We start from the raw sequence: 22,752 nt of genomic DNA, 5'->3' as shown, positions 1-22,752 counted from the left end.
GTTTTTCAGAGGAAAGCAAAGTCTGACAAAGTACTGGGACCTGGAATAAACCTTAAACTCAATTTAGAGTTGCTGTCTCCCCAAATGAGGATGGAGGAGGAACTCAGGAAGCTTTACGTGCTCATAACATGAGTTGATTTTTATCCTCCTTTTTTTCAGTTGACAAATGTATAGTTTCTTCACATGATTGATGATTTTCTCTGAGTGTTTGGGGACGTTAGGATATTAGCCACAGCACATGCAGTGTTTTTTTAACTGAGAGCTCATTTCCATAGCTCTCAGACGCTTCATCGCAGCAGCAGCTCAGCTTTTGCTGTGGAAACTCAAACATGAACATACACTTTTTTTTTTCCACACTGTCATCTTCAAAGTGGTAATCTTATTGCTGCTTCGCTTCTTTTGCGGAGGTGTAAGAGCTTTTGTGAGTGGGAGATCCATCCATATTCCCCTCAGAAGCAGCTTCCCTTACAGTGTTTTTGTTTTGCCAATTACATCTGCCTTATTTACATCCCCATTAAACTGTGGGGACTAATTAGAGGGAGGATTGATGGTGGAGAAAATTCAATTAAATTATAGTCACTTGAATGGATGAAGCCTGAGTCATATAAGTGGATGAAAAGGAATTCTTTGATGCTGCCAGCTTTGGCTCGCGAGAAAACGCAGAATCATAAAGAATTAACCACAGATATAGGCATATGAACACACACACACACTCACACACGTATGAACTCACATACATTCCATTAGCTATGTCCCTGGGCTGTAGAATTGTCTTTTATGTCATTGAACTATTCATCCTATTTCAATTTCTTTAATCATACAAAAGCATCTTTTTAAGAGCCAAATGACACCAGAGGGATGTGAAAATAAAATTCTATGCGACAAAATTTTAATGAGAACCATACATTTTGAGAACAAGGCACCTACCATCCTGTTTCCAGCTTACAGAGGACCTAAACTCCTATAATACATCTCCACCCGACATTATAATTGCTTTGGAAACTGGGCTTAGGTAGGGAAGTCATCAGTGTTATGTGATCCCACTCTCTATCACTCAGCATGCCCTTCGAGGTAATGAAAGCAACCTTTCTAAAATACTAGGCAATAACTGGCTGATCATTCAAGTGCCAAGCAGCGGTCTCTCCCTCTCTTTGCCTGGCCTCAGCCCTCCACACCATCCTCTTGTCCCCACTCCCCCCTCCATCTCCTCGTCTCTATCGGCCCCTCAGACGATTTGTCATGGATCAGATGAGACAATTTGTCATGGATTAGTGCACTTAAATGTCTGTGTGATAGTGGAAGCAGTCAGTGGAAAAGCTTAGGAATCCTATTACACTGCGTTTTATGGCCGGCGAGAGGAGGAGGGAGAAGTGGAGGTTGAATTGGCACTTTCCATGGCTGGCGTGCCATTTCTTGACTTTTTCTCTCCACATAATCAGATATTCACTTAGAGGTGAGCTCCTATGCTGCATCTTAACTGGAGACTAAAAAGTGGACTAAAAGTTAAACGTGCGTTCTCCGTTCACCTCTTGCTGCAAAAGTTCCTGTTGAAGCTTGCTTGCCACTGGTACTATGCCTTTAAAGCTTTTGTTCGTCATAGCACATGGGCAGTTTGATATGCTAACAGAGAAGATTAACCGAAGAAAATTATCTACCAGTTCACCCAGCTTTGCCCAGCTAGCACAAGTTAAAAAGATGATAAAACAAATAAAAAAAGAAGAGGTGCCATTACGCTCTCGCAACCCAGATACTTGGGCTGGGACTATGTGCTATTCTCGTAATTTGATTCTATTACGTTTTTTTTGGGGGGGCGATTTGATTTAAATTATGATTCTTTGATATTTACGATTTTTCTGATTTTTATTTTGCTTTTTTAACATTAGACCATGTGAAAAAGTTAAATGATGATGATAATGTCTACAGACTGTATTAGGAGCCATAGTTTGCCATAAAATGTGCATCACGTGAGTCAGAGAGAAATATTTAACCCTCTGCTGGAGAATAGTGGTAACTTTTTTCCAATCCAATTTATAAACAAAGACTGAAATGATGAATTTGAATTCGAAAAAAACAAAACAAAACAAAAAAAAAACATCGATTTTCATATAAATGAAACCTGATTTTGATATTGTCAAACAAAAAAATCCTGATATATTGATTTTTGATTTCTTCTCCCACCCCTGCACCCAACACCCAACCTCCCAATAAGTTCCTTGTATAAAAATAACTAATAATGATAGTACAGAGTAGTTATTTGTTTATTAGCAACGCCAGATGCATGCGCAACTAGGGTGCACAAGCACTGCGGAGTATAATGGTTTGTCAACTGACTCCCTGGTTAGTGAAATCGCAGTGAGTGGATAGAAGAGATCAGCAAGTGGACAGATATTAGGTGGACAGACATTTTTAGCTGAGAAATATGGTGTGTAGAGCAATATAAACCCACAACTGTCACTTGATGCTCATGACTGCATTATCCATGGACATTTACCAGACTGAGACATACCAGGATGTAAACATGTGTCAACAAATCAGAAATCCTCCCAGACCAAAAAAAAAAAAAAAAGCGCACAGGCTGCTGAGTCTGAGACGTGGTTCATTATAAAAGAACCAGAAAACTACGTCCAGAGAACTGCACCAGATCAGATAAAGATGGCACATTTAATTATTCACCTGCAAACATCGCTGGTGCTTCAGTGTAAAGTGTGACTCTGTTAACTGGTGACTCTTGGTTGTTAATCACGGATGCTGTCTGCTGAGAGTCACCACTTAGCATGGTTGCTATTAACTCCAAAACACCAGTTGCTCTGTAATGGTCAAAACTTGACAGGCGTTACATTTGTTGTACAGTATTGTTTCTAAAAACTGACCAAAGATCAACTGTATATTTTATGCTGATAACAGGTTGAATTTAGTTTTAAAAAACGCTAATTTGTCAGAATGAATGCTGCTAACGCAGAAGCGCTAAATGCTGCTTCTGCGGTCAAGATGCATGTGCATCTTTATGATGATGCAGACTGATAATCCCTTAATACCTCAAGACAGCGAGGTTAACACTTCCTCTCTGCATCTTGCCTTGCAAATAATAGCATACAATAAGTTTATAGCGACTAATATATCAAGTAAGAAGTTATATAGCAAGTTAGTTTGCTCTGACAGACTCAAAATGATAACTGCTGTGAACACTTCGTAGTGCTCATTAAATATGATGTCAAACTTGTTCTCATATGAGACTACTGTTAGTCTATTCCAGTTAAGGGGTTGATACAAAGATTATACCTTCATCAGAAACTTCTAAGGTAACAATTTCACTGACTGGTCTGGAATAGCGAGGTTTCACCCTGTGTGAGCAGATGAGAATAAACTTGTTACACACTGTGCAAAACAGCTCGTAAGGCAGCGCTCCAGGTGAAAACACAGTTTTCAGACAAAGTCCTTAGAACAAACAAACACCAAGTCTGGGCAGAGAAGACCAATTAGAATGTTGTTTGCCTTTGCCTGTACCTTTAAGTGTCACTTACAGCTGTGAATGAGTCAGTGAGAAATAATCATTGCTTGTCTCAGTCGGCAAAGCGATTTTGAGTCACCTGTGGCAACATTGCCATGTCATTAGTATTTATTTGCTCAGTGGTCTTTCTCTGCTGAAGCCTTTTACTGCATGTACGGCTTCTCTCCCTCCTTGAGTGTGATTAGATGGTAGTAGATTAGTCCCTCTTCCGAGCGGATGTCAGATGATTATCCAAGACAGAGTGCAGGGATTCAATTTAATACAGGTGGCTCATTCCTTCAATTATTTCCAATGAGGAGGAGAATATGAAAATAGACAAACAAGTCACACTGTGCAATGTGTGTTCAAACAAACCATCCATCTACCAACACCTTGGGTTACACTTCTGTGTCTCCCAGTTTATTATAAGCTGTCTACTTTAAGAAGTCTTCTGTGTGTCTACTTTTTTTAGTTCCTCCACATGCAGCACCTTTTTTTACCTAACAGAGCAGCACAAAGTGACTGTATCGGAGATCATTACCATTTTTATTTATACAATATATTATACAGCTTCTCCGTCACCTCTAGGCCCCTCAAGCCCTCAGTGGCGTCTCACTGAAGTAAAGTAGCTTGCTTATGTTAATGGAGTAAAGAGACACAGTGGCAGGTAATTGTGATGCAGTAGAGCAACTTGGTGACATCATTTAGAGCCACTGCAGGGGACAAATGTTGCTCATTGAGTGTTTTGTTTGCAGTAGACTCACTTTGCAGTAGCAACTCATTCACCCAGTGGCAGTCAAATAGAGGTTTTCTTAAGCAAACTACAAATTAACAAAGCAAGGTGTTTCCTGAACTGCATTTTCACGGATTATTTTTTTTGGTTCCACATAAATTCTGTCTAATATTCTGTATCAATATAGTGAGATAAATAAAAGTCATCATTTACAGCATTAACTTTTGGACCCAGAACGCACTAAGCATAGCTCGTCTGACACACCTAAATAATGCGATTGCAATTGGACAGCAGTTGGTTTCAGCAGGACATGGCAGGTCTCAGTAAGCCTCAGCGTTAAGTGTGTGAAAATATTAACTTGAAAAAGTAGATGACCATGAGAAAAGGGGTTGCTGTGCTCCAACACAACAAACACCATGTAATGTAATTAACATGCAGAGTATGTAAAGACTATAGAGCTATAGCTGCATCCTCCCTGGCCATGATTGTTATAACATCGCTTCCTCTTTACCACACTGCTTTGCTTATTAAAAAATGGCACAGTGCTGCCTATTGAAATGGAGCGAGATGCTCTTGGCCAGAAGTCCGCTTCTCTTTTCTGCATGTATACACTGACAGGACTAGATCCCCCGCTGTGGCTTTAGGACCAGTCTATGGCCTTCATTGGACTGCTGTGTGCATGTAAATTTACTGTCAGGTTAGCTAAAAGCTAACTGACTTCGCAGAGCTTTAGGCTAATCAATACTGAAATGCTTTTTTGTATTGTCATGCACAATCTACAGCTTTATATATGTTAATCTTATTTTAGTTTGTATAAACATATATATTTTCAGAAGTGTATTGCTGCCATGCCAGAAAGTATGAAAAAAAAAAAAAAACTCATCAGCTTCACGTTATAACCCTATTATGTAATGAGTTTCATGGCTTGACAAGACACTGAAAAAGTTTGTGTACATTAAGACAGATTTTGAAATGAATGGGGCTCCATAGGTACAAGTACGTTGGAGGGTCAATATTGGAATGGACAACAGACCAAAACAACAGACGCTTCATGCAGGTAAATGCTTTCTTTATTAACTGGCCCTTGAGTAGCCATTAACACACAAAAGTTCATACCTTGGTATTTCTTATTTTTAAATTTAATTCTACAGATAGAAATCCTGTCACAGGTCTCTGTCATGAAGTAATGTGACAATCCAGTATCACGTCATATCAGGAACCTGTTGTTTGTTTGTTTTTGTTTTTGTTTTTTTTTGTTTTTTTTTGTTTTTTTTTTTTTTTTTTTTTTTGGGGGGGGGGGCAGCAATACTCTTTTGAACATATTTATTTCTTTTTTTTTATTTTTTTTTATTTTTATATTATGTGGGGTTTTTTTTAGATCAAAGCTAGTTCTGTGAAATGTTAAAGTAACTGTGATTCTGATTTTGATAAGAGGTGAGAAAGGCCACTAAGCCAAAATAGGATTTATATTCAAATGAAAATGTATCACATGTACACAGTTGACTACAAATACAGTTAATTACTAAAAATTAGTAAATAGTTGCACTAACGTTTAAGATACTGCTGCTACTTGTTAAATGTATTAGTGACACGGGAAAGTAACTTAAACACTTCTTTTTGCCTCAGTCTTTTGATACTCTGCCTCCAATCACACTGCAGTTTGCTTTATTAGTTCTGTTTGTCTAATTATAGCTGTCTGAAAGCAGCAGACCCATCAGTTAATAGGGAAGCATGTGTTCATACCTTGTAATCAGTCTGTTTAGTCCGTCCTGGCATACAGATAGTGGAGCCAGAGGTGATTTCAAATCAAGCCTTGGCTATTTGGATGGAGTGATTCCTCCTTGGTTTGCCGAGTTATTGAGAGCTGCACCTGAGTCCCTGATGTTTGCACCACAGGGCCCTTAGGTGACTTTGGTAGTAGAAGCATGTTGTTCAGTTTGTCAACTGCCAAGACAAGTAATTCCAATCTCAAGAAGCACCAAAGTTTCCCCCCTTGCACATGAACTACAACTCATCGCAGTAATCTTGTCCTTTACCTCAAGGAGGTAAAAATAATGCAGCTATTTCCAAGACAGGAAGCTCACGCCTGAATGATCATCAGACATTGTGTCTCTAACACGCAAGATACTCTTTCTACCAGGATGCTGCTGTGCTGACAGTAGGGTAACCTGCTCATAGAGTCAGATGACTTGTCTTTTGAACTTTTTTAAAAGTTCTCAGACATTTATGTAGTTTAAACTGCATTATTGGATTTGCAAAGTCACTTAATACACTACTACATGCTGTAGTGGGGCTACAGTCATTTTCCTGTAACTGGTTCTTCATTTTGTTTTTAATGTTACCATCAGTCTTTTTTTATTTACTTGGATAACTTAAAACAGCTTCATGTGTGCACCCCCTGTGTTGAAGAATTTCTCATTTGAAATGCATCTTTTTAATTTGTTGCCACAGTGACTTTCTTTCTCAGTGCTGCCCAGTGAATCACTCATTCCATGTCTGCCAGTATGAAAATGGATTATGGTGTTAGGAATTATGGAAACAGAAATCCTCTTGCTTGAATATGTCCCCACCTGTCAAAGGAATGATTGAAAGTCTGTCTAAATTTTCCACCCGCGGTGCTCTGTCAGCATTAGCTGAGCTCTATTTGTCTTGTCTGATGTGTCTGGGTGAATCCATGCGGCTGCTGTGCCGAGGCAGCACCGTATTGTCTTATCACAGCTTTATCTGACAGCAGGCTCTCTAATAATGGAACTTAGGTTGAGATGTCACAGCTAACGGTTCATCATGGCTATAGGCTGACAGGAAACAACACAGGAGATGGACACAGACAAATGCCTGAATAAATAGACAGGAAGTCTTTATGTGGTTTTTACACTACTGTATACCATGTATCAAAAGTGCCACTCACTTGTACTGTACACCTCGAGGAAAGTGACGGACTGTTGAAAAAGTAAGACGACAATTAGTATCCACTGGCCCTGCAATGTGTCTTCATTTGCAACAGCACATGTCAGGTTTGCTGAACATGGCTGGATGCCCTCATTCCTCTCTGCTCGCTGCCTGCTGGCCGGGAGAGAGACAATGAGGTACGATGTGGCACCTGCATGTGTCTGTCTGTAGCCTAATGACCCAGAGGAGCTTTCTTTCTCACACACTTTCTGTCTCACCGCTCACTTTTATGCTCTTTATCTTAGTCGTTTTTTCTGGACACCTTGTCTGCCTATTAGCTGTGCTGCTTATCTGCCTCAGGTCTTATCCCAATCTTCTTCTTTTACTCACTAACTCCTCAGTGCGTCAGTTTCCTCTTTAGACTCGCCAAAAGAGACATGTTTAACTTCAATTATCTTGGGAAACTGAGCAAAGTTGGCAGTGTGTATTTGCAAGGAAATATTATTTAGAACCCCAGGCAGGCAGGCAGGCAGTCAGTGCAGGATTTTCTCTTTCTCATCACTCGTCCCAGAGGTTTAAGTGGAATGAGCTACAGAGCTTTTCCAAAAAAAAGACCTTTTGACCTGCTTTCTGTAAGTTTGGGGAACTGAGTTTAAATGAGGATTAATGTCTGCTGTGAGGAACTTGTTCAACCCAGTCCCTGAAGGCATCGACGGAAGTGTGAGAATGGCGTACATGTGTACAAAATAAGAGTGTTATTGGATCTCTGCTGGTAGAGCTGAATACCTTCCTGCACAATAACTTTGATCATAACATCTTTCCCTTGTCCTTGTGGATTTCAGCAGTCTCTGAGGCATAAACTGCAAAGCACACATGCATGCCAAATAAAGAGCGTTGGAACTGTACTCAAGAATAACTGGATCCCTCACCCCATCTTTTATCATCATTTTTTTCTTTGTCCTTGTGGAGTTTAAACCACATCAAGGCCTGAGAGCCTCAGCTCCCCAATGATAGACAAACAGAAACATCAGTTTTTATAATCTTGTTGCTGTGCTCTTACATTAGTGGGACATTCAGGGTGAGAAAGGATGTCAAGCTACTTTTGAGGGAGGCTATGGGGAGCTGCAGCATCTGGGAAGTTTTTAAAATAAGGATCAAAACAACCTATGCAGCTTGATGCATGTAGTCTTTACAAACATCAATGTACCACCAGGAAAACGTATGTGCTGAAAGATTTAGCGTATTAAACTAATTTGTATTCCATCCTGCAAAAGTATATTTATTGGTTTTTACTTTAACTTACAAGCATTTTGAAATGTTTTTGTCCTGTAAATATCTCTGACTTGGTGTAAGCATGCTATAAAAGCTCTTTTCAGAGCTGAGCCAATGTTCTGCTCTCTCCAGGATCAAGGGCTTTAGTTTTGCTTTGCTTGAATGCAAAAAAAACAAGGCTCTAAAACACTGTAATGTTTTGCTGAGGAGAAAAGCAGTACCTCTGGCTCACTTACTGTATATTAGCTTTTAGTACCACGTTCCACCTCTTCCCCTGTTTTCTTGCTGAGTGCACGCCTCGTGCCGAACTGCGCTCACATCTCAACACGACTCCCCCTCTTCTTTTAGGTGCAATCAAAGCATAAGCCTTTGATTTAAGCATGAATAAAATACGGGAATGTTTTGTGATACATTCAGAGGAGTGAGCAGCATCTTTGTCTAGCTCGGATTTTGCACTTTCATTCTTTTCACAGACTGCACGTCAGGCGGAGAGCTGGCAGACGCACGAGAAGCCGGCTTTATCTCAGCACTCATATTAGTCACAGTCACCAGTATTACTCATTCACTATACCAGTCCCTGATGTCGTACTTTCACACATAAATCCTCTGTTGGATATCAAGATGGGTATGATCACATGCTTTAAGCTTGGTAATGAATACATGTCAGATCATCACCGCAGCGTGAAACATAGCTCAAGCATGCGTGTGCTCTCCCTCTCGGAGTTCTCTGAGGTACAGCAGAGCTCTGCTGACAGGACAGTCACAGCACACTGGGTCTCTGTGCAGCACCATGTCACTGTTGTGATGTTATTACAGTTTTGGATGATTCACATGAGCAGGCAGGCAGGCAGACAGCATCGCAGTTTGAGCCTTTTTTTTTTTTTCTTGGCTCTTCAGCAAATGATAAATGTCACCCATAGCTACAGCAGGGGAAGGCCCGAGGGGGTACATATTCAAAAAGTTATGACTTTTTGTTGCACTTGGGTAATGTAGTTGGTGATATAAACTAAAAAGTATAGAATTCAGAATTAGGAAGGTGGTGGTAAAGAAATACTGAACAAATACAGACAAAAAGGGAGGTGAGAGTGGTGAGGTTCTAAAAATTTAGAACGACATAGAGAGTACCTGTTCCCAACAGGCTCCTCTCTGCTATGTTACATTGTTGCTACCTCTCCAGCGTTACACAGCCAGGTGTTTGCATGTACAGCTGTTTGTGTACCACAGCACTGGTTTTGTGGTTTAGATTTGCAAATAGAAAATGCTCAAGCTCCCACTGAGTTGTAATAGTGTTTTTAAGCTTGAACCCTCAGATAGATTGGATGTCAGCCAGGTGTTCGATATGTGCCATACAGCTTGTAGTCAAACAAATACTGAGAGACAACCTTTCTTCTCTTATATAAAACAACTCTTTATTTTGACACAACCCTGATCTCCTTCTTTTTTTCTACCAAGGTAAGATTACGGTATATACCAAGCTATGCTGTCTTTCTTTTTCTAGACAATCTTTACAGTTTCACTTCAGTTTCAAAGCAACTTCTAAAGTGTCTCACAAGATTGCAGAAGACAAAGACACAATGGGATACGGAGATTACATTTATGGCAGCATATTCAAAAAAAAGGTTATTTCTTGGGAAGAGCTTTTTTTTTTTTTTGAGGAAGGCTAAAATATTAAAGTAATTACAGCACATGTCAAGAAACAGATGTTTGTCTTGATCTGAACTCACATCAACTGTAACAAAGAAAGTCTCTGATTTTTCCAACACTCTCTCATGTTCCAGGTATTTAAGTTCTCCTTACAAATCATAGCAAAGCAGTTAGACACCAAGTACACCATTCCTTGGTGTTATAACCACATTAGACATTGCTGCCCATATCAAATTGATTAGATGTTCCTCTGGCTCTTAAATACGCTCTTAAATCAAGAAACATTTTCTGTACACTCTTTCCACTAAGGCCACCTCCTCCTGTTTAGAGAGACCTTTTTCTTTAAGGAAATAAGGATGATTACAGATAATTCTTCATCAAATATGATAACTTATAGATCAATTATATGGGATGTGTGTGTCTAAAAGAGAGAAATAAAACAGAAACACAGGGTTGGAATCCAAAGGATGTGTTGTGTCATTGTTTGATGCCAGTTCAGACACTCAAACACGAGCCAAGGTTGTCTAGCTGGATTTGTTGCTGTTAGGAGGACACAGTGTTACTTGATGCTTCAAGACTGTCTTGGTTTCATCAAGTTTTGTTAATAAAAATTTAAGGTACTTGATTGTCAGATATTTTTCCATTACATTCTGTCAATATCTTTTTTATCTGTAACTACAAGTTAAGAATCATTTGAACCTAACCTGAGCACCACTTCAGCTCTGAATTGATGAGAGGAGATTTTCTGTAGCTTGAGATGAAAGCTGTACAGCTATGAGGATGTTATCTAACAACATTGCTGGTGACAAAGGGACGACATTTTTACTCTCCAGCCAAATGGTAATGTTAGAGGAATTGGTGACGTTAGAAGATGAATACTTGTAACGTCTTACACATTTGTGAATACACTGTCTCACCCTGCGGTAAATAGGATAAGAACCAGGTAAAGATCACGTAAGCCCTCTCTTTGAGTGGCAAGTCCCTCTGCAAGGGCACTCATGATAGGTGTCTCTCATGAGGGGCAAGCTTGATAAAACAGCCTGATGTTTGTTTTCGTGAGGATGAGAGGATTATGTGGTCTCAAAGGAAGAATATTGCTCTTGTACTTTCTTGAGGTAGATGTCTTTCTAACATAAGTCTGGTTCCGGTTCTGAGGTTTCTGCCCATGAAAGGCAAGCTTTTCCTTGTCATTGAAACTTGCAAATTGCTGCACACTGCTGTACTCATGGTGGGTCACTGCTAATACAATTTTATTAACATTAATGGGTGTAGACCTGTTAAATTTTTTTGGAAAGTGCCTTAAAATTCCCATATTATGCCCCTTTTGATGTCTTCATGAAATGGTAGTCACATGTTTTGGTCCAAAAAGCCAATAAATCAAGCACAGCAGCATTGTTTCCAGGCTCTCATAGCCCCTCTGTTCAGAACGGTCTGATTTAGTGGGCGTGACCTTCATATGTAAATGAGCCACAGCTGATACCCCCCCGCTCTTCCGTGTCACCGAGAGCGGCACCACAAGCTCTGAGTGCACAATGTTTAGATAACAGCGAAGCTTGTTTAATGTAACATTACAGGCGAAAACAACAGGCTAACTGCAGCTAAAGTTAGCATCCTGAAGCTAACACAGAGACAAGGGGGACACTGAGGAAAAGCTGCTCCACAGCACACAGCATTTAAAACACTCACATTTCCAGGGTCCCAGGTTTCTTGGCGGGTGGTTGGTAATGTGCCTGGATTCATGACCAGTCTATTCTCTAGCCCTCTGTTGTACTGTCCAAAGTTGGAAAAGCAGTCGGCTTTGAAGTGACTAGCACAAACTGTAGCTGGCACATTTCCTTGATAAATGAACTCTAGCCACTTAGTTTTGTCTTCTTCCAAGATGGGAAACGTGTGAATTGAACTATGTGGCTGTTCAGAGCCAAAAACAAAGCAGTGGGGGCTCTTTAACCTTGGCATTCTCCTTCCTGCTGCGGGGAGAAGAGTGGGCGGGGAGGGAGTTCGAGGGTATCTGCTCTGGTGGACCAATCAGGTCAGACTTGTTCCTGAATGGTCAAAAAAGGGAACGCTGACGTCAGCAAATCCCCAAAATCGAAACAGCTCGTTTTAGGTCAGGATTCTAAATCCACAAGCACTACTTAGTACAGGTTTTGTCGTTAAATATCACATTTTGTGGGCTGGGAGGAAAGCCAAAGACCCACAAATTTCACAAAAAGACTTAATAAAGTAATTTTTGCATAATATGGGACCTTTAACATAATGTTTGTTATGATTCACTGCTGTATAAATAAAGATTGACTGATTGATACTTTACACGCTAGGAATTAAAATCAGGAATGGAAGCACACATTTTAGCTTCTGTATTAAACATAGTATTAGAGCTTTCAGAAGTATGAGGCAGTGAAAATCCAATCTATTCCCAGACAGACAGAATATTTGCTCTTATGTTTTGTGACTGAATCTGAGAGTGAATACAATTCCTGTTCTGTGCAGACGTGTGGATCCCGTTCAAGCCTTGCTGCCAGTTGGAGGAGACAGAAATGACTTTGAACAGGGAGAAAATTTGGCTGATCAATCTAACATCCCTGTCCAACTACTCGGCTACCATCGATCATTGTGTACTCACTGAATCTCGTTCCCAGCAAGATACTCGCTGCCATCGCACCATTTTCCTCTGGAGTTTTACACGTCTGGCTGGAGTCACCTGTCTCTGAGAGCAGGGAAAAGAGAATCAGTTTATGTGTATGCAAGACAACAAGATAGGATGTGTCCTCCTGAGCCAGCCAGCTAGCTTGCGAGGGTGCTGTGGCTGATGTACAGCCAGACAGATGGCATCCATTTGATCAGAGAGTTGCTGTAATGGTGGGCCAGGAATGGCAAAGACAGGCAGTGATTGGGTGTTCATGAGCAGACCATACTTCTACTACTCCTCAGTTTGCCAAGCAGTGAAACTTTAACCCTTTTAAAAGCTTGCCTCCTTTTGCCTTACTGATCTACTGATCTACTGATGTATGGGTAGGTTTGCCAAGTCATTAACAGCAGTTTAATGATAATGCTTCAGCTTTACACACATTTCTTTTTTTCCATATTTATAAAATAAATTTGGGAGGTTTGAAACTTTAAAAACATAATGCAATACCAAATGACAGGCTCCACTAACACACTGTTGTGACCAGAAATAAACGCTGACATGCCTGTAATAATATTCTTGCAGGCTGGTTTATTGTTTTTACTGTATTTTTAGTACAGTAACAGCACTTGGGATGGGTATGAGTGATCAAGTACTCGAATACTCACCGTTGACCCCATTATTCGAGTAACATTTTGTTATTCTCACTCCTGTGCAAGTGCTCTTTTTGGTGACATAACTTTGAGAAAACAGCATAGACAGGCAGTCTTGCTTCACGTCAATTGCTAGCCCTGTTGGCACATGTCCTTGTGATAAAAACCAGATCGGAGAAGATCAGCCTGCTAACAACCAAAGTGGTAACTGGAGATTTTGTGGAAGGTGAAGGCTTCACTGAGCTGACGGCGTTTGTCGAGCTGAAGTTCAAGGCACCACCACAGAGATCAACATCTAGGAGAGTGTTTGTGAAGACCTTCGTTACGATCTGCGAGGTCTGTGTCCAACGGGCCCTGTTTTTGTTCATGGTTAAAATAAAAATAAAAACAATAAGTGAGTAATCAACTATTTGTTTATTAGATATTTAGAGTATTCAAAAACAGGAATTACTGTCAATTCCCATCCCAAGACAGTACTCATGAGAGGTGACATTTCTTGTAAATAATATACCCCAATTGAACAGATTCAGAAAGTTTCCTTTAAAAAACAAAAAACATTGGCACTTGGAAAAAAAAAAAGGTTTCTGAACCACTTATCCTGTTCAGGGTCGCGGGTGGCCGGAGCCTATCCCAGCTGTCGTTGGGCAAGAGGCGGGTACACCCTGGACTGGTCGCCAGCCAATTGCAGGGCTGACACATTGACAGACAACCATTCACTCACACACTCACACCTATGGGTAATTTAGAGTGACCAATCGAGCTGATGAGCATGTTTTTGGACTGTGGGAGGAAGCCGGAGAACTTCCTCCCACAGGAAGAACATGAAAACTCCACACAGAAAGGCCCACCGGCCAAGCTGGGAATTGAACCAGTGACCTTCTTGCTGCAGCTCTAACTGTTGCACCACCGTGCAGCCCGGTTAAAAATATATCAAAGTCAAATATGGGTTGCCCTTCATGAATATATGATACAAAGAGAGTAGTTTCCCCATCTACTCGTTCTGTTAGGTAGCTAATGCTGCCCTATCTCCCCTTTTGGTTCAGATGGGCCATATAGAGATTTGTAGCTCATGACGTACCTTGCTAAAACAATTAAAAGGCCCTGTATGACATCTGTAGCTTCTATAGACTTTGAAATCTGTTAAAGATAGGACCCAACAAAGGACACATATTTGGTCTTGTGCCTAGTTGAGCATGCTTAAAGTCATTTTATGTGTTTGAATTGCTAAAAAAAGCCGCTTGCATTTGTCAGTGTTAAAAGAAAAAGTCAGTGAAATTATCAATGAGTTGTTTATATGTTCTTTGGTATCAACTGATTCACACGGTGCATGATTCACTCTTCATTTTGGTTGTTTCTTGGAACTTTTTAACAAACAGACCATAGAGACTGGCTTTACTCCAGTCTTTTTGGTGTCCGCCAAACACGTTTCTTTTTTCTTTTTTTCAGTCATTTTCTTGCTCAAACAACCAGTATTCAACCATTTCTTTTAATCTGTGAGATCTGAATTTGGAAATCTCTGTTCTCTGATGTTGAAAATGTTTGACCTTGCAACCTTGGCTACATACTCCAAGTGAATTGTCTTTCTTGTGTTTCACTACAGGTCCAATAGAACATGCCAAGTACAGAGAGTGTTTGATTTGGGTTCAGGCCTTTTTTAATGATATAAAAAGAAAGAATATTCTTTTGCATTTAAAATGACCATGAACACTGTGATTGTGTCCTCTTCATTTTTGCCATCTGACTGGTCACAGGGCAGAGACATTTTCAGCATCACATTCAGTCCTTATCTCTTCACACTTGCAAATCCATTTTTAAAAGGTTAGACATTAATGGCAAGATTCCCCTCATCCTCCCTCCTCTTCCCCCTCCTGCTTTACAGATACGAGATTACACATTTCACCCTGAGCAACAGACAGAAACTAATCCACGGTCCATGCAAGATATTAGGGCCTCGGCTTGCTGTGTGGTTGACAGCTCAGCAGGGCCAAGTTGTGATATTGGGCATTTAACAGGCCTCTGTAAAATCCAGCTTCAGTAAGGCACTAAACCACACACAGATTCTTCCACACGTACACAAGCTTTTGCACCATCAAAGTGCTTAAATAAAGATAAAAACCATCATTGAACCTCCACACACACAGAGACTCTAGCAGATGCTTCATGGACATGTTGATGAAAAAGTAGGCAGCGTGATTTGGAGTATAGCAAATGTTAAATAGCGAGATAAGCAGAGGGCCTATCACAGTAAGTGTGATAAGTATCCCATTAAGTTCCCTATGGCCTCCACTTTCTCCCTGAATCAGTGGATCCTAAGTGGAAGAATTAATATTTAATGACTCTGTTAGGTTGCTACAGACACTTCCCGGGTGACTACTTCAAACACGCACGGTATCAAGCCAACCTTTTGACTCTCCCTTTGCAGAAATTGTCTTATCTCAAGTCTAAGATGTATTTCCAAACCAGTATTCCCTTTGTGTTACCCTGACTTTCAAGTTGTTGTACATATATTTTTGTGTGTGCTCATGAATGCCAACTCTCGCACGTACTTTCACTATGGTATAAACTGCATCTTTTGCTGTCTTCATGCATGAGAACAGGTTGCTTGGCATCTTTTATTTGGTCATGTGACATTTAGTTGGTGCAAGTACTTACTTTAATTAGTCACGTAAAAAGTGTTTTGTTTTTTTTTCCTGGATTGTTAATTATGCAGTGGCTAAAAGCAAGCAATGTTAATAGGAAATGTTTCAATCAAGCAGAGGAGAATTATTCCAAAGACTGTTTAAAAACTCAAATACATCCTCGTAATTTGTTATCTATACATATTCATCAGACTGTGACAAAAACACATAACTGCTGCCAATTTTCTTTTCCTCTGCTGTAATTCAACATTAAATATAGCAAGAGTAGTAAATACTCTCCTAGAGTTTGAATTAATGTTCACTGTTCAAATAAAAGACAGTCCAGTGTGCATTTTAAAAAAGATGAGGAATGGAGGTTTACTCAGCATTAATGTGCAATTTGTTGGCATCTATCACTTCATGAGAGCCCAATAAGTTTCAAACATTCCTCTTTACACCAAGAACTCTGCACTTTAAAACAACCACATGAAACTGATTCAAGCTATTCTGAACTAAGTTTTTCTCAAGTTTTCATGGATCAACTTTCAGTTTAAATGTTCCCTTTTTTTCAATTTTGTTGAACCTTAAAAGCAATATAAGTTCTGTAGAAAGGTGTGCCACAAAAGCAGACACTGGGGATACACATGGAAGTATAAAAGTGACTACACTGTATATTCACAGGGAAAATGTTAGGGAGAATAAAACAAAATAAAAGTATTTTCTGAAGGGTCTGAGGGTGCTGTAGGGGTTGAGGAGTACTGAAATATATGTAGAGGTAAGACCATGGAAGGGTTGGGAAACAATCAGAAAAACGTTTGAAATAATTTTTGATAAGTGTGCCAAAGCTTTTTGAACCAGCTGTAGATTGGAAATATCAAGATAAGGTAGATGCAGTTGTCCAGCCTGAGTGATATAAAAGTATGATACATAAATGTCTGTTTTCAGAGCAGAGGGTGACAGGAAAGGCCTGGTTTTGGATATGGTTCTGACTCCACTAAGGTGGGTTGTTTGTTGAAACTTAAATCACTGCCAAAAATAGCACAGGTGGGTTTTTACTAGGGCTGCACGATTATCGCAATCGCAATCGCAATCGCAATCGCAATCGCAATCGCAATGTCAGCACATGCAATTACGTAATCGCAAAGGAGGATATCGCAATCGCAATGTCAGCACATGCAATTCAGATTTTTCTCCATGATAACCAAGCAAGTCTGTAGACTCATCATGACACAACTTTTTTTATTAAATCGCAAGCACAATCGCAATCGCAATATTGTCCACCTAATCGCAAATCGCACCTTTTCCCCAAATCGTGCAGCACTAGTTTTTACATGTGGTTTGAGCAGATGACCACGGTCCAGATTCAGAATTTAAGAACTGTGGGACATCTGTGTGTCATCTGTATAGTAGTGGGAGGTGTATCAGTGTATCATTTGTTCATTCCATATCTGTTTTAGAATCAAAAATCGGAAAACTGAAAACGACTTGTTATTTCTTTTCTGGTTTTCAAATCAAAAATCGGAAAACAAATAACGGCCTTTTTTCGCTGTTTTGATTTCGTTTTGAAATTAAAAATAGAGTGTGAGAGAATGGAATTATCATGGGATTTTTGTTCTATTTGTTTTTGGTTTGTATCATTTTTGATGTGTTGTGACCCAGCAGTTGTTAACTTTTTTTTTCTCAGGAAGGTCAGTCAGTCTCTACTGAGTGATACCATTGATGAGTGAATCGAGCTGCACGATAGCTAACGTTTTACAGTTATTATTAGTTAACGTTTTTGTCAAGGATGGCGGACGTGTACGTGCTTTTTAAAGAGGGGAAGCCGTGTCACACTTTGGAGGCATCGGTAACATGATGCTTCCGCCTGAGGTTATGTTGGATGCAGAAACGTCTGACACTCATTGCCGGGCATCTTCGGACACCCATGTCCTGCAACGTCTCCGAAATGTGTGTCAGTCTTACCAGCTTCGAAAAACTGCATAAATACATTGTTTTAGTGTGGCCATAGTGGTCTATTTATATGTCACCCACTGTATATTGCCTTCTCTATCTCTGTGAACAGGTTTCAAGATCTGCGCAGTCTAAAACGTATATGGAATGAACTAATGATACACTGATAGAGGAGATGTTGTGAATGTAGGTGATTCTTCCTAACAGAAGCTGAAAAAAGTGGACACAAACCTTAACTGTGTGGGGTGTGGCTGTAATTGGCTGTCTGAATGTACCACGTCTACATTTGTCTGTAGTTTTTGAAACAACGTGATGGGAAAATGTATGATACATGCAGAGCCTGTCGAAGTTCTTTATTCGTGTAATTCATGTTTTAGCTTGACTCATGAACCAAATAACATGAAGTAAAAACACACACCAGTCATAAAAGTGTATGTAACTTGCACATCGAGAGCAACAAACTGCCCATCTGCTTCTCAGAACTCAATTCACCTAATTGTCAGATCTATAAATTGTATTATAGCGACGCATCACAAGTTATCTCCTGTGTTGACATGTTTCTGTGGCTTCCTGTCATTCTGTCCTACGCTGATGAGATTAAAGTGTCTGTTGTCTCTCTAAAGAACAACACACTCTCTTGTGCAGACTTGTGTACACCACAGAAAAGATGCCAATTGAGAGAAAGCCAACCTTCAATTGTGCTCCTGTTGTGACTAAAGCCAGAAGCTCTGCAACATGTTAATGAGTAATGCTGTGTGTGCTTGAGACACACACACACAGACAGACATGGCCATAGTTATTCATAGAGTTGCAAAGATGCGTGTAAAGGGGGGGGGGCAGCTTGTGTTCTCATGCTCTCCATTCATACCAGGGTGCTGGTCTAAATCCAATTTATCAGGCCTTAATGGACTGCACAAATTGTCTCTCTAGGATCTTACCTCGAGGAGTGGATAGACTAAGTAGGAAGAGAGATAGAGAACATATGGTGCATAGAGTTGAGCACAGCATAAAAGGTTGGAGCTGCAGAATTAGTCAAATAAATGCAAAAAATAAAAAGGGTTTGTATCAATTATTCAATTTGTGACCTTTTCTTTTTTGAAAAGGAAGGCGCTCTGAAGAGTTATTGGCCGAGAAATCAAATAGAAAATATTCACTCTGAGGAAAGTCTTATTTCACACTGAGCAGCAAAGTTTAATCGAACAAAATCAATTAGAATACGTTGGCTGAATTTGTTCTCAAGTTTCAAGAAAGGTGAGTCTTTTTTCCTGCTGCATATTTGGGCTTGTACAAATGTCACACTTTCCATCGCAATCACAGTTTGGAAGAGCAGAACAAATGTGTGTGACAGTGTTTGTGTCTTTGAATGTCACTGCACACATTTCTAGTCCACATGCACCTGCAACTAAAATCACTGATGGCAAGTTTCGATAGCAATAAGCATCTGTCACAGAGCCATGCTCATTGGCCGGTGGACTCGGCTGCTTCAGAGAGTCATCTTTTCTGCTTAAATCCATTTGCTCCCTCCATTTCCCTGCATTTGAACATGATCACAAAGCTCACAGGGCTCAACAGCAGCATCGACAACAACACAAGCAAATTGTCTGTCATTTACTGGGGGCAGAGGCACTTATAGGGCACTCTGTTTGACTACATCAGTTGCTTTGATCCCCACTTTGTGTATTCTCAGTGTATATGTATGTGATCGTAAATGCACTACACCAACAAATCAGCTGTATTTCTTAGTAAGAGTTCAGGACTATTCTAAAAAAGTGCATCATTTCTGAGTATTTACTGGAAATATTTCCTTGGAAACACATTTTTTAAGTCTTTCGCCCCCGCAGTGTTCCTTTTGTGTTTCTTAGCTCGGTTTGTCTGCACTCTCTCCAGCTGTCAGATGAGCTCCCCTCTGACTTTTTTCACTACAACTGATTACTTAGAACAATTTGGGAGGAAGAGTTTCACAGGTGGTAGACCGTCTCACTTTATTTCTTTTACTTTCCTTGCTGTGTTTTAAATGGAAAGGAGAGTGGGAGAGAATGAACCTATCTGTGCTAAAATGATACATCAGTTTCTTCCATGGTTGATAACACCCCTAACAATGTGAGAGCACAAATAGACTTGCAGAAACTACTACTTCAACACCACTGGATGCCTTTGCTACACAGTATTTGGACATACTATGTTTTCAACTTGTCTCAAATTCTAAGTTACCGCTTAAAACTTGACAAAAAGGAAGAAATATTTTAAAAACATTGGATGACAAAGTCTGAGCTAGTGATTTCAGATTGGTTCACCAGGTGTGGCTTATGGTAGCAATGCCACTAAGGGTGGGTAAAAATATTGATTAATCTATGCATCCCAGTATTTCCCCACCCAATATGGATTTGGCAAATCCTCTGATTTGATTCACCTCCCGGCCAGTGGGGGGTGTTGTGATTGTTGTTTGTGTTTTGTGGATGGGGGCTGCACAAGTCCAAACAACAACAAAATGACAACTAAAGCAAGCAGCAGCAACATAGAGCCAGCTCTTTCAGCTTTTAAGTCTGACCTTTGGGTTGTTTTATTGCTCAAAAATGTAAAGTGACATACCATTATGTTCATGTGGGCATGAAGCATTTAAATCAAATGTCAATAAATTGATATCGAATCACAACCTACAGAATCAAAACTGAATCAAACTGTGACGTTCTTAGCAACACCCAGCTCTAAATGCTAGCACCTTCAGCCTTTGGTCACCCTTGTACATGACATCCATGTGTTGCTGATCAAGTGGGTGTACACCAGTTTAACCAGACACAGCCAAGAAGATACTTTGTCTCTGGTTTCTTGGTCAAAGTAGTGTCAAATCATATTGCCTTATGAGTAGGGATGGGTACCAAATTAGGTGCTGTTATAGGTACCGAGTACCAATTCACGTAAAATCAAAAGCTACCATGTTCAGGTACCTAAGTGTATCCTTGTTACTGTAGGGGAGTGGAAAAGTAGGTGATTTTCCATGCTGGACATGAACACAGCATTGCAAGGTTACATACCGAAGAATAAATATGTTACATTGAAGAAAATGTATACTTTATTATTGAACAAATTGATATTTTTTACTACTTAAACACAAAAAGGTACTGAAAATCGGCACTGATGAGTACCGGTGTGGATTGCCAGGTACCGGGTTGGTACCATATCGTTTCAAATGTGAAAGGTAGCCATCCCTACTTGGGATTAAAGCATTATCTTGTCATTATGTGGAGCTGCAGCCCTAGCTGGTGGAGGATAGTTGTGTCCGTGGCGCACCGCCATGCCAAATAAAAGCTGCTATGCCTTCAGAACTATGATCTTTTTTTTCCCAAAATTTTTCAAAGGTGAATTATATTGTACGGGGCTTTTTTACATGCAACCAGAACTGCCCAGACTAAAACCAATTAGTTCCAATTAGCAGGTATGACAACCTTTGATCATCCATTTGACCAAACACAAACATTCCTGATGCATACAAAGTTTTTTTTTTTTTTTTTTCCATTTTTAAGTTATTTCACCAATTATTGACAACGGCTAGTTAAACATTGTACAGGTTATTTTTGAACATATTTCTTAACTAAGGCTGTATATCAAGCAGAAGTAGGCCCAACTCCCTCCATGTTTGTTAATTTTTTTCTAAAAATCATGATTGATTTGGTTTGCACAAACAGACAAGGAGGTGGAGCACTGGGCCGCTGAAGTGTTCAGGAAAGCAACAAGCCACTTACACACAGGAACATAAAAAATGATTAGGATTAAGCATGATATGCAAACTCTGCATACCATAATCTCTCAAGGAGCCGGACACTGCTAAAGGTGTTACCAGCTGTTGTTGTCTGTATTAGTGAAGCTCTCTACGGACTTTCAACTTTGTTAGTGATCAAGTAAACTGCTCATGTTTGGGAAACACTCATATGTTTGGAGAGTGTGACAAAGTCTCTCAATTTGGCATCCCTTGACACTTGGCATCAGATAAAACGTAGCACAGTCAAGACCAGACTGCTTGACATAAAGTTTGTGAAGAAACTTTTTGTTTTCAGCTGAAAACACCAAGAAGATTTTAGGTTGAACTCCTGGAAAATCCACCACTGGACTCTGGCATAAGGCATTGTATTAATTTCTTATTACCCTGACCATGCTCTGGCTGCCCTGGCTCGAGTTTCAGAGTCTGGGAGCAGTGAGTTTGTAAAGCTTTCTGTTCTCCCCTCTCTCAGAACGGGGGACTCACCTCCTCACCTCCTTTCCCCTCTCCTCTTTCTGCTTGCATGCAGCTCCCCTGACCTTACTTCATGCTCTGCTAGCCATGAACACTTAAAGGCTTCTCTTCCATCCACGGCTGTTCTCTCTCTGCTGCTCTCACACCTTAGCTCCAAGCAACCCTGACATAACCAAGCGGGATCGTCTCTTCATGATTTTTTAATATCTCTTACGTCTTGGGACTCCATGGCCAAGGTGAGAAGTGTTTTGTGTGATCAGTGTTTTCCAGACTCAACATCTTGTTTTAATCAGGATATCATCTTCCCCTGCTCTGACCTGCTGAGGCAGAGGTGGTGTCCCTTTTTTTCTGCTGTCCTTCTATTACCTTTTGTCTTGCACTTTCTTCTTCTTCTTTTCTTGATGTGTGAACACGTTAGTTAAGTCTTCCCTGAGATAGAACTCCCCTGGGTAAGGGAAGAGAGACGGTATGTGATGTGAAAAGAGATAGGGCTTTGACTCAGGGGTCAGTTACGTGATGCAGAAAGGAGGGTAAGACCAGGGCGATGCATATTGATCAAGCAGAGAAAATCCTTTCTGGAAGTTTATTCATTGCTGTAATAAAATTTCTGTTTCATTAAAGCCCTGTGGATTTGTTTGTCATTTTATTATCC

At 40.2% G+C, this 22,752-nt stretch overlaps 1 protein-coding gene across 5 annotated transcripts in view; it reads left to right on the top strand.

Annotated features, from left to right (window-relative positions):
- The window catches only part of tafa1b (TAFA chemokine like family member 1b), a 133,361-nt gene that overhangs the window by 8,629 nt on the left and 101,980 nt on the right, over nt 1-22,752 (top strand). The window lies entirely within an intron of this gene.

This window comes from Halichoeres trimaculatus, unplaced genomic scaffold, assembly GCF_033239565.1.
Source record: "Halichoeres trimaculatus isolate MK-OKI-2021-1 unplaced genomic scaffold, fHalTri1.1 fHalTri1_scaffold_1, whole genome shotgun sequence".
NCBI classification, from domain to species: Eukaryota; Metazoa; Chordata; class Actinopteri; order Labriformes; family Labridae; genus Halichoeres; species Halichoeres trimaculatus.
The sequence above is the reverse complement of the archived record's forward strand: the minus strand, read 5'-3'. Positions and strand labels throughout refer to the sequence as shown.